The sequence below is a fragment of the Ornithorhynchus anatinus genome, chromosome 5, assembly GCF_004115215.2.
Source record: "Ornithorhynchus anatinus isolate Pmale09 chromosome 5, mOrnAna1.pri.v4, whole genome shotgun sequence".
Taxonomy (NCBI): Eukaryota; Metazoa; Chordata; class Mammalia; order Monotremata; family Ornithorhynchidae; genus Ornithorhynchus; species Ornithorhynchus anatinus.
Window position 1 is genome coordinate 91,047,443 of NC_041732.1, and position 11,554 is coordinate 91,058,996.

At 48.1% G+C, this 11,554-nt stretch overlaps 1 protein-coding gene across 5 annotated transcripts in view; it reads left to right on the top strand.

Annotated features, from left to right (window-relative positions):
* Positions 1-11,554, top strand: part of FAM210A (family with sequence similarity 210 member A) — a 40,442-nt gene that overhangs the window by 9,896 nt on the left and 18,992 nt on the right. Inside the window, exon 1 of one of the 5 annotated variants that reach the window (XM_029064284.2) lies at positions 3,160-3,176. The exons of 3 other annotated variants lie outside the window; for them this stretch is intronic. The gene's annotated coding sequence lies outside the window, so the exon portion shown is untranslated. Of the gene's footprint in view, positions 1-3,159; positions 3,177-4,813; positions 4,834-11,554 lie in introns of those variants that run through there. One more of the 5 variants, XM_029064283.2, reaches the window with a different exon arrangement.

Below are 11,554 nucleotides of genomic sequence, written 5' to 3' on the forward strand. Positions count from 1 at the left end.
TGCAGTCCCCGTTCCATATGGGGCTCACAGTCCAAGTCGGAAGGAGAAGAGGTTTTGAGTCCCCATTTTACAGTTGAAGAAACCGAGGCTCAGAGGAATTAAGTGACTTTGGGCAAGTCACACAGCAGACAGCTCTTTCCACTTGGGCCATGCTCCTTCCCTAGATAGACTGTGATTAAGGGGAATTAATAATAATAATAATTTTGGTATTTGTTAAGCGCTTACTATGTGCCAATCATTGTCCTAAGCGCTGGGTAGATACAAGGTAATCAGGTCGTCCCACGGGGGGCTCACGGTCTTCATCCCCATTTTCTAGATGAGGTAGCTGAGGCCCGGAGAAGCTGTGAGTTGCCCAAATCACAGAGCTGATAAGTGGCAGAGCGGGAATGTACGTGGGCTCGTCACGTCACGTGATTGAAGAAATGGCTTGTGCACATGACCACGACATTGACATGCTGGTGCCTGAGTGCCACAATTCAAGATTTCCTTTAAAGCGAGCTGCCTCGAGAATGCAAATCTGCAGCGTGGCTCAGTGGAAAGAGCCAGGCCTGGGAGTCAGAGGTCATGGGTTCGAATCCCGGCTCTGCCGCTTGTCAGCTGTGTGACTGTGGGCAAGTCACTTCACTTCCCTGTGCCTCAGTTATCTCATCTGTCAAACGGGGGTGAAGGCCGTGAGCCTCACGTGGGACAACCTGATGACCCTGTATCTCCCCCAGCGCTTAGAACAGTGCTCTGCACATAGTAAGCGTTTAACAAATGCCAACATTATTATTATTATTATTATATTTCAGGGGACCTGGGTGTGTAAGCAAAGTAGGCTTGGAGAAACTGCTTGTGCACATGTCCACAACCCTGACAGGGTGGTGTGTGAGCACCACAATTCAAGATTTCCTTAAAGCTATTTATTGCTATTGTTCTTGCCTGTCCGTCTCCCCCGATTAGACCGTAAGCCCGTCAAAGGGCAGGGACCGTCTCTATCTGTTGCCGACTTGTTCATTCCAAGCGCTTAGTACAGTGCTCTGCACATAGTAAGCGCTCGATAAATGCTATTGAATGAATGAATAAAGCGAGCTGCCTCGAGAACGCAAATCTCATATTTCAGGGGAACTGGGTATGTAAGCAAAGTAGGCTTGCTGCTGTTAGTCCAGGAGAAGAGCCCCGCCCTGGGAGTCCGACCACCTGGGTTCTAGTCCCAGTTCTGCTCGTAACTGGCCCACAAGGACAAAGACCGCACGTGTGCTTCACAGTGTGCCGCGCCCCTCTCCGCTCGTTCACTCATTGCACTCCTGGAATATGAAATATGCACTGTGGAAACAAGACTCGTAGGGCCAAGCCACTGATCAGTTCCGCCTCACGGGTTCTCAGTTTTGAAGTCTCAAAACCGAGGTTCATCTGTAGTTCCTAACGGGAGACAACATTCGTTCATTTGATTGTATTTATTAATAATAATGATGGTACTTGTTAAGCCTTACCGTGAGCAAAGCACTGTTCTAGGCGCTGGGGGGTATGCATGGTGATCAGGTTGTCCCACGTGGAGCTGGCAGTCTTAATCCCCATTTTCCAGATGAGGTTTCTGAGGCACCGAGAAGTGAAGTGACTTTCCCAAAGTCACACAGCTGACAGGCGGCAGAGCTGGGATTAGAACCCGTGACCTCTGACTCCCAAGCCCGGGCTCTTTCCACCCACTTACTCGGTGCAGAGGATGGTACTGAGTGCTTGGGAAAGTACAATACAGCAGTAAACAGTGATATTCCCTGCCCTCGATGAGCTCACAGTCTAGAGGGGGGAGCCAGACATCAGCAGTGCTCTGCACACATTAAGCGTTCCATTAATAATAATAATAATAATAATGTTGGTATTTAAGTGCTTACTATGTGCAGAGCACCGTTCTAAGCGCCGGGGTAGATACAGGGTAATCCGGTTGTCCCACGTGAGGCTCACAAGTCTTAATCCCCATTTTCCAGGTGAGGCAACTGAGGCACAGAGAAGTGAAGTGACTTGCCCACAGCCACACAGCTGACAGGTGGCAGAGCCGGCTTTCGAACCCATGATCTCTGACTCCCAAGTCCGGGCTCTTTCCACTGAACCACGCTGCTTCTCAATGAATGAGATTGAATACAAGTAAATAGAATTACAGATATATAAATAATTGCTGTGGGCCTGGGAGCGGGGAAGACCAAAGGGAACAAGTCAGGGCGTTGCAGAAGGTAGTGGGAGATGAGGAATGGTGGAGCTCAGTCTGGGAAGGCCTTTCGGAGGAGACGTGCCTACAAGAAGGCTTTGGAGACGGGGGAGAGGAATTTTCCGGTGGATTTGAGGAAGGAGGGCGTTCCAGGACAGAGGTAGGATGCGGGCCAGGGGTCGATGGCGAGACAGCTGAGATCTTGGCACAGCGAGAAGGTTAGCACTAGGGGAGCGAAGTGCTCGCTCGGCGTCTCCGTCTGACATTTTTCATCTTCTCGAGCTCTTCCTAAACTCTAATTTACCCCCATCTTCGCGACGTTTCACCACCCAGAAGAGTTAAGTGCCAACCCCACCATTTGTGAGCCCGCCGTTGGGTAGGGATTGCCTCTATCTGTTGCCGAATTGTACTTTCCGAGCGTTTAGTAATAATGATGTCGGTACTTGTTAAGCGCTTACTATGTGCAGAGGACCGTTGTAAGCGCTGGGGTAGATACAGGGTCATCAGGTTGTCCCACGTGAGGCTTACAGTTAATCCCCATTTTACAGATGAGGTGACTGAGGCACGAGAAGTGAAGTGACTTGCCCACAGTCACACAGCTGACAAGTGGCAGAGCTACAGTGCTCTGCTCACAGTAAGCGCTCAGTAAATACGATTGAATGAATACATCGCCGTCCGGAAATGAGGATACTTAACTCTACCTTCTGTTACCCGACGTGTAGCCCATCTTCCAACCGTGACAAAACATTCCAGCCGATCTAACGATTATTCAGTTTTTCTAAAAACCTTCGGTGAGGACTCCTGTCAGAAGCATTTTGAAAAGCTAAATACGGCATGTCTCCCTTCTAGCCACCTGTTGCTGACCCCATTAGAGAAACTCTTAATTCGAACATGGCCTGTGACTCATAAAGGCCTGTGACAGCTTTTGAGGGATTGTGTCTACCAACTATTGTTTTGTACTCGCTCAAGCGCTCAGCACGGTGCTCTGCATACAGTAAGTGCTCAATTAATATCATTTATTGTTTGATCTGGGCTAATAACTTGTCAGACTAACCACTTCCAGCCGGCGGGGAGTGCTATTTGAGAAGGTTACCCACTCACTACATTTTATCCCCTTCAAAAAACACTCTCTCGTGCCTGCCTCGTGGCTCAGTGGAAAGAGCCTGGGCTTCGGAGTCAGAGGTCACGGGTTCGACTCCCGGCTGTGCCACTTGTCAGCTGTGTGACTGTGGGCAAGTCACTTAACTTCTCTGTGCCTCAGTTACCTCATCTGTAAAATGGGGATTAAGTGTGACCCTCACGTGGGACGACCTGATGACCCTGGATCTCCCCCAGCGCTTAGAACAGTGCTCTGCACATAGTAAGCGCTTAACAAATGCCAACATTATTATTATTATTAAGCGGCAATCATGGGATTCACAGGCCTTCCAGGAAGCCGTATAGGCCTTCAGTAACTTCGTCCTATCATTTAATAATAATAATAATAATAATTGTGGCATTTAAGGTGCCAAGCAGTGTTCTAAATGCCGGGGGTAGATACAAGGAAATCGGGGTTGGACACAGTCCCCATCCCACACGGGGCTCACCGTCTTAATCCCCGTGTTACAGATGAGGCAACTGAGGCCCAGAGAAGCTAAATGACTTGCCCAAGGCCGCACAGCAGGCATGTGGCAGAGCTGGAACTAGAACCCACTCCTTTTCACTCTCGGGCCTGTGCATTTTTCCACTAGACCTCATTTCATTCAATAGCATTTATTGAGCGCTTATGCGCAGAGCACTGTATTAAGTGCTTGGAATGTACAGTTTGGCAACAGATAGAGACAGTCCCTGCCCAGTGACGGGTCGCAGTCCTAGGTTCGAACAGGCTGGCCCGCTTTTTCCCTCTTCCAGACCTATCAGTCAGTGGCATCTATTTTGCGCTTACCGAAGGGAATATATGGTTGGGCGGGACCATGGATTTAGTAGCATGGACACGTGGGAAGCAGCATGGCTCAGCGGAAAGAGTCCGGGCTTGGGAGTCGGGTCATGGGTTCGAATCCCAGCTCTGCCACTTGTCAGCTGTGTGACTGTGGCCAAGTCACTTCACTTCTCCGGGCCTCAGTTCCCTCATCTGTAAAATGGGGGTGAAGATTTTGAGCTTCACGTGGGACAACCTGATTACCTTGTATCTACCCCAGCGCTTAGAAGGGTGCTCTGCTCGTAGTAAGCGCTTAACAAATACCAACATTATTATATTTGTAGTAGTAGTAGTAGTAGTCCAGACCCCTGCCCTCAAGGAGTTTACCATCTTTGATGCCTGCTTCTGGCATGAAGGCAAGGACCACTCAGTAAACTTCGGGAGGATTTGCCAAGGTCCTCGCTGGATATTTGCCCATTTTGTTCCAGCAAAGGCTCCCAAGCGTAAAGTTCAAGAGAACAGCCCCGTCCCCAGGTTATGTAACCCAGAGTACAGGGAATGCTAGGAATACGGGACACCCAGTAGATATCAGTGAGCGATCATGAACATTTATGTAATCTGACTCTTATTGTTTGGAAAATGGTGAAATACCTCGCTACTCCCACCTCCCGTAGCACTTTCAGAACATTTCTTTTAACGCAACTGCTCCCTCCTACTGTAGTGTATTTCAGCGTCTGACGACTCCAACTAAATGGTAAGCTCCTTGACTACAGGCGTCTTGTCTGTTGTACTCTCCCAGATGTCCGTAATAATAACTGTGGTTTTTGGTCAGCGCTTACTGTGTGCCAGGGGCTCTGCTAAGCACTGGGACGGGTACAAGCAGTCGGTCGTATTTACCGAGCGCTTCCTGTGTGCAGAGCACTGTCCTCAGCTCTCGGGAAAGTACAATATAACAAAATAACAAAGTCCCTGCCCACCACAAGCTTACAGTCTAGTTGGACAGAGTCCCTGTCCCCCATGCGGCTCACCGTCTTAATCCCCATTTTGCAGATGAGATGACTGAGGCACAGAGAAGTTAAGGGACGTGCCCAAAGTCACACAGCAGGCGGGTGTCAGAGCTGGGATTAGAACCCAGGTCCTTCTGACTCCTAGGGCCGTGCTCGCTCAGCTGAGCCGTGCGCCTTCTCGGCGTTCTGCTGGCGCCCAGCGATTGTTCAGTAAATATTATGTTGGTATTTGTTAAGCGCTTACTATGTGCCGAGCACTGTTCTGAGCTCTGGGGTAGATACGGGGTAATCAGGTTGTCCCATGTGAGGCTCACACAGTCTTAATCCCCATTTTACAGATGAGGTAACTGAGGCACGGAGAAGTGAAGTGACTTGCCCACAGTCACATAGCGGACAGGTGGCGGGGCCGGGATTAGAACCCATGACCTCCGACTCCTAACCCCGGGCTGTTTCCACTGAGCCAAATACTTGGAAGATACAAGGCATTTTGGCTGAATTGGATTTGAAATAAAGTTTTAAGGATGAAAAATTATCCATTTCTCCATGATGAGATCGTGTCTGCTAACTCGGTACTCTTGCCAAATTCGTAGTACTGTGTTCTATGTAGAATAAGCGTGGAGCAAATGCTTTTGAATGAGGATAAACTGAATTTATAAATTTATAAAGTATCTTATGCAGTGGAAAATTCAGTATAGGCAGCTCAGATGGTAGTCAGTAGAGGGCATAATTTAACTTCTGTAAAGCAAGGATGCGTCGAGGGTTCCGTGGCGAGCATTTCGAACGACTTCTTTTCTGGTCGCAGTTTGTACTGGGAAAGCCGAAAACGTCAGTAGAAAAAGGTGGATTTAAATAGCCGGCAATAAAAATGCAATTGAAGCTATTAAATAAAATAGGGTGGGGGGAAAAAAAGAGCCCCGGAAAATGCCACAAAGGGTGTGATATAAAGAAAAATGTATGTTTGCTTTTTTTAAAATAGTGGAGTAAGTGGAATTTAGCGTATTAATAAGGGGACAGTCGAAGATGAGATAAGTGACTGAATATCTCACTCTGGATACTCCAAAGTTATGGGAAGAAGGGAATTCAAAGTGAGTCTTCCCCCCTTTCATTCATTCAGTTGTATTTATTGAGTGCTTACTATGTGCAGAGCACTGTACTAAGCGCTTGGAATGTACAGTTGGGCAACAGATGGAGACAATCCCTGCCTAACGACGGGCTCCCGGTCTAAACGGGGGAGACGGACAACAAAACAAAGCAAGTAGCCGACAATACCGTCAAAATCAATAGGCTCATAGATAGATACACATCATGAGCAGAATAAATAGAGTACTAAATATACAAATATGCACAAGTGCTGTGGGGAGAGGAAGGGGGAAGAGCCGAGGGAGGAGTAGGGGGATTGGGGAGGGGAGGAGGGGCAGAGGGAAAGGGAGGGCTCAGTCCGGGAAGGCCTCCTGGAGGAGGTGAGCTCTCCGTAGGGCTTTGAAGAGGGGAAGGGAGTTTGGCGGACGTGAGGAGGGAGGGCATTCAGTGGTAGGACGTGGACCAGGGGTCGACGGCGGGACGGGATACCTGTTGCATAAACTTTTGTATTTAAATAAAATCCAGGGGTCCGGGAGGATCCTCTCTCCCATGGACTCCCGCCTCTCACATTCATACATTCCTGCACCCCTCTTCCTCCCGGGCTGGGAGCTTCACCCTGGCGTATCCTGTGGGAGGTGGGAGTCGCTTCCTCCCGGGCGAAGGAACCCTTCTGTTTCTTGAGAAATTTGAGGTGTTTATCGAGCGCTTACTTTGTGCAGAGCACAGATCCGAGTGGGTACAAAACAACTGATTCCATCTACCAGTTCTATTGTAGTTTCCCAAGCACTTAGTTCAGTGCTCTGCACACAGTAAGCGCTCCATAAATACCAATCATAAATAAAGTTTCCTCGGTTGAGAAGCAGCATGGCCTAGTAGAAAGAGCACGGGCCTGGGAGTCAGAGGACCGGGGACCCAGTCCTGACTCTGCCGGTTGCCTGCTGTGTGACCTTGGGCAAGCCACTTAACTGGGTATGAGAAGCAGCGTGGCTCAGTGGAAAGTGCCCGGGCTTGGGAGTCAGAGGTCATGGGTTTGAATCCCAGCTCTGCCACTTGTCAGCTGTGTGACTGTGGGCAAGTCACTTCACTTCTCTGGGCCTCAGTTACCTCATCTGTAAAAAAAAAAAAAAAAATGGGGATTAACTGTGAGCCTCACGTGGGCCGACCTGATTACCCTGTATCTACCCCAGTGCTTAGAACAGTGCTCTGCACTTAGTAAGCGCTTAAATACCAACATCATTAGTGCTTAAGTTTCCTCATCTGTAAAATGGGGATTCAATACCTGTTCTCCCTCTCATACTTCAAAGCCCATACTTCAACTGTGAGCTCCCTGTGGACAGGGACTTTGACCTGATTAACGTCTCTCTATCCCAGTGCTTAGTATTCTAAGACCTTTTGGTCTTGACACGTAATAAGTGCTTAAGAAATAGAATACTAGTAATAATAATTGCTGCTGATTGCCCTAACTCTTCATCAGGTACCTACTAGCAGTGCCTGAAGAATGCCACAAATTTAATTTTTTATACCGACACGCCAGTTGATCCAGTCGTGTCTATTGAGCGCTTACCGTGTGCAGAGCACTTGGAAAGTACATTCCGGCAACAGACAGTGACGATCCCAACCCGACGGCGGGCTCACAGTCTGCGTTTTCTTTGTGTGTGAGTTTTTTTGTTGGTTGTTTTTTTTTTTTGGCCAGTTCTTTGTTCCCTTGTTTTTGGAATGGTCTTTGTTAAGCACGTACACTAAGCGTGAGTGTTAAGCCAGACACTAAATGCAAGACAGACACAGTCTCCGACCCACCCGGGGCTCAGAGTCTTAACCAGGAAAGCAGTGTGGCTTAGTGGAAAGAGCACGGGCTTGGCAGTCAGAGGTTCTAATCCCGGCTCCGCCACTCAGCCGTGTGACTCTGGGCAAGTCACTTCTCTGTGCCTCAGTGACCTCGTCTGTAAAATGGGGATTGAGACTGTGAGCCCCACGTGGGACTACCTTGTACTTCGTCCAGTGCTCTGCACGCAGTAAGCACTCAATAAATGCACTGAATGACGGAAGCAATCCCCATTTTACAGATGAAGCTCCTGAGGCACAGAGAAGTCAAGGGACTGGCCCGAGGTCACACAGCAGACAGGTGGTAGAAGTGGGAGTAGACCCCGGGGCCTCTGGCTCCCGGGCCCGTGCTCTTTCCACTAGGCCACACTGTTTAATAATTTTCCTCGAAACCCGGGTCAGAGATCACCGCAGGCGTACGGAAAGCAACGGTTCCAAGGTCCACCGAGAGCCTGAAATTCTTTCTCAAGTTCGGATCGGTGCCGTTGGCTCGCCGCTGACATTTAAAGTGGTTGGCCAATCGGGCCCACCGGCACCGCAGAAACTGTATTTACCTGCGGTCCTCACTTTTCGTCACAACCCCCGGTGACCCTTAGGCGTACGGGGTGCCACAGAGCACTCAGTTGCAGCCTGTGCAATCAGCAGAGCCCCACCACAAAAAGGCGCACACTAGATCTGGATTTCTTCTTCGACTTTCGACTCCCTCAGAGGGGAAGATGACTTTTTCGGTGGTTCTTCGGGCCGTCGGGGAGTCCTCCAGCTTCGTCTTCGTTTTCGGTTTGCCCGTGTCAGAGGGGTCCCCTAAGAGTCCTTCGTTATACCTTCCAAATGCCTAGTCAATTGGGTGCCAGTCATCGCTTAACAAAAACTGCTGCCAATCTGACACAACTGCCAATTTCCGCGAACATTCTAATCTCTGAATATCCAAGCCCAGTTTTCTTTTCCAGATATGGGAATAGTTTCTCTGAATGATAATGGCTTCCCCTCAAGTCTATGAAAAACCTATGCGGCTGATAGTCATTTTCGCCCGCAAGGAAGAAGGGAAAGTCCAGGTCCCCTTTCTGACTCGGGGGTGGGGGGGAGGTTGAAGAGAAAGGGTGGGGCAGGGGCTCGGGGGAAGGGCACAAAGTCCAGGAAGACACCCTTCCCTGCCTCCCTATCCAGGGAATGGCCCCGGGATCAGAAACGGGCCTGGCAAGGAACCCGACTCAGCCCGACGTCTCCCGGTTTGTCAGTCATTTTGAGCCCCTCCCGAATGTGGGCCGGGTGAGGGTTTGGGAGAATACCGAAGAGTTAGACATTCGTAGCCTCACCAATAACAATGTTATTGACAAAGCATTTACCGTGCGCTGAGCACTGAGGTAAATGCAGGATCATCAGCTCGAGCACAGTCCCCGACTCATACGAGGATCACAGTCTATGTGAGAAGGAGAAGCAGCGTGGCCTAGTGGATGAAGCAGAGGCCTGGGAGCCAGGAGGACCTGGGTTCTAATTCCGGCCCCGCCACTTGTCTGCCGTGAGACCTTGGGCTTTTCTGTGCCCGCTGCCTCATCTGTAAAATGGAGCTTAAGCCTTTGAGCCCCACGTGGGACATGGACTGGGTCCAAACTGATTAGTTTGAATCTACCCCAGCGCACAGTACAGTGCCGGGTACATAGTAAGCATTTAACAAATGCCATTTAAAAAAAAAGTATTTTATCCCCAAGCAGTGATGTTTAATAATAATGATAATAATGACGGTACTAGTTAAGCACTTACCACGTGCCTGGCACTGTACTAAGCGCCAGAGTGGATGCAAGCAAATTGAGTTGGACGCAGTCCCTGTCCCATGTGGGGCTCAGTCTTAATCCCCATTTTAAGGATTAGGTATCTGAGGCACAGAGAAGTGAAGTGACTTGCCCAAGATCACAGAGCAGACAAGTGGCAGAACTGGCATTAGAACCCATGACTTTCTGACTCCCCGGCCCCGACTCTAGCCACTATACCATGCTGCTTCTCTACTGAGCATATACAGTGTCCAAAACATTATACTGAGAGTTTAGGAAAGGACAATAGAATAAGAGGAAACCGAGGCACAGAGAAATTAAGTGACTTGCCCAAGGTCACTCAACAGGCAAGTGGTAGAGCCGGGGATAAAACCAGGATTTCCCGACTTCCAATCTCCTCTTCTTCCCACTAATCCGTCTTGCCTCCCTATTCTCACATTACAGAGGGTGGGCTAATATCGTGGATTTAGATGATCTTTCCAGGGTATTAGTGCAAAATAAAGGCTGCCGAACAAGCATCTGAATTCAGGTAGACAATGAATTTTCCTAGTGCCTCAAATTACTCCCCGGTAGTAATTTTGATCATTGGAGAATGTCTAACTTCCTGCAATGAATGGCCCCCTGGTTTTCAGAGAGAACTAATGCTCCTCCCAAATTGCCTAACTCGCTACTGGGGAATTACATTAGGTACTGGAAGAATTGAGCTTATTGGTTTTTAATTATTCTTTATGTGGTTTTCTTTTACAGGGACTCCCCAGTTAGCACTCTGAATTTGATTTCAGGAAGACAGTGTTAAGCAAAAGCACTAAAGTATAGTTTCCCTTAGGAAGTGCAATTTGAAGAACTGAATTTTCACCAAAAACATAGTAAATGTAGTTACTTGATAAGACTGCTATGTAAATATCTGTGATTATTTTTATTAGATTTTGGGGACACACGGAAATGTTTACTTTTCAAAGTGTTACCTTTTACATTCTATTCAGCAAATGGAGTTTGTGCTAACCCCCTGATGTTTTAACTTTATGCTGATGCCGAATAGAGAACAAAGAGCTTTTGGACTGTTATATGGTACTCTCCTAAGGGCTTAGTACAGTGCTGTGCACATAGGGAAAGCACAATAAATTAGATTAATTAATCAATTAATAAATTGATTAGACTGTAAGCCTGTGATTAGACGGTAAGCCCGTCAAAGGGCAGGGACTGTCTCTATCTGTTACCGATTTGTACGTTCCAAGCACTTAGTACAGTGCTCCGCACATAGTAAGCGCTCAATAAATACTATGGAATGGATGAATGAATAAATAGGACGGTTAGGTTTTTAATCTCTATTCAAGTCTACTCAGTTAATGATAATTTTTATGGTATTTAAGTGATTACTATTTGCCAGGCTTTTAGACTGTGAGCCCGTCGTTGGGCAGAGATTGTCTCTATCTGTTGCCGAATTGTACATTCCAAGTGCTTAGTACAGTGCTCTGCACATAGTAAACGCTCAGTAGATACTATCGAATGAATGAATGAATGGTATTTGGTATGGGTCCTGGTTATCTTATATCTGCCCCAGCACTTCAGTCAATCAGTCAGTTGTATTCCTTGCCAGAGCCCTAAGCACTTGGGAAAATACAACACGGTATAACAGACTCTTCCCTGCCCAGTGTGAGCATATAGTATAGTCCTTGGTGCATAGTAAGCACCAGTTGTTATCTTCTAACCACCAGCCTCATTAGTCTACAGATAAACCTTACTGAAACCCACTTGTGACAACTGTCTCTGGAATTGAAGAATTGAGACCGGTATTACTCCT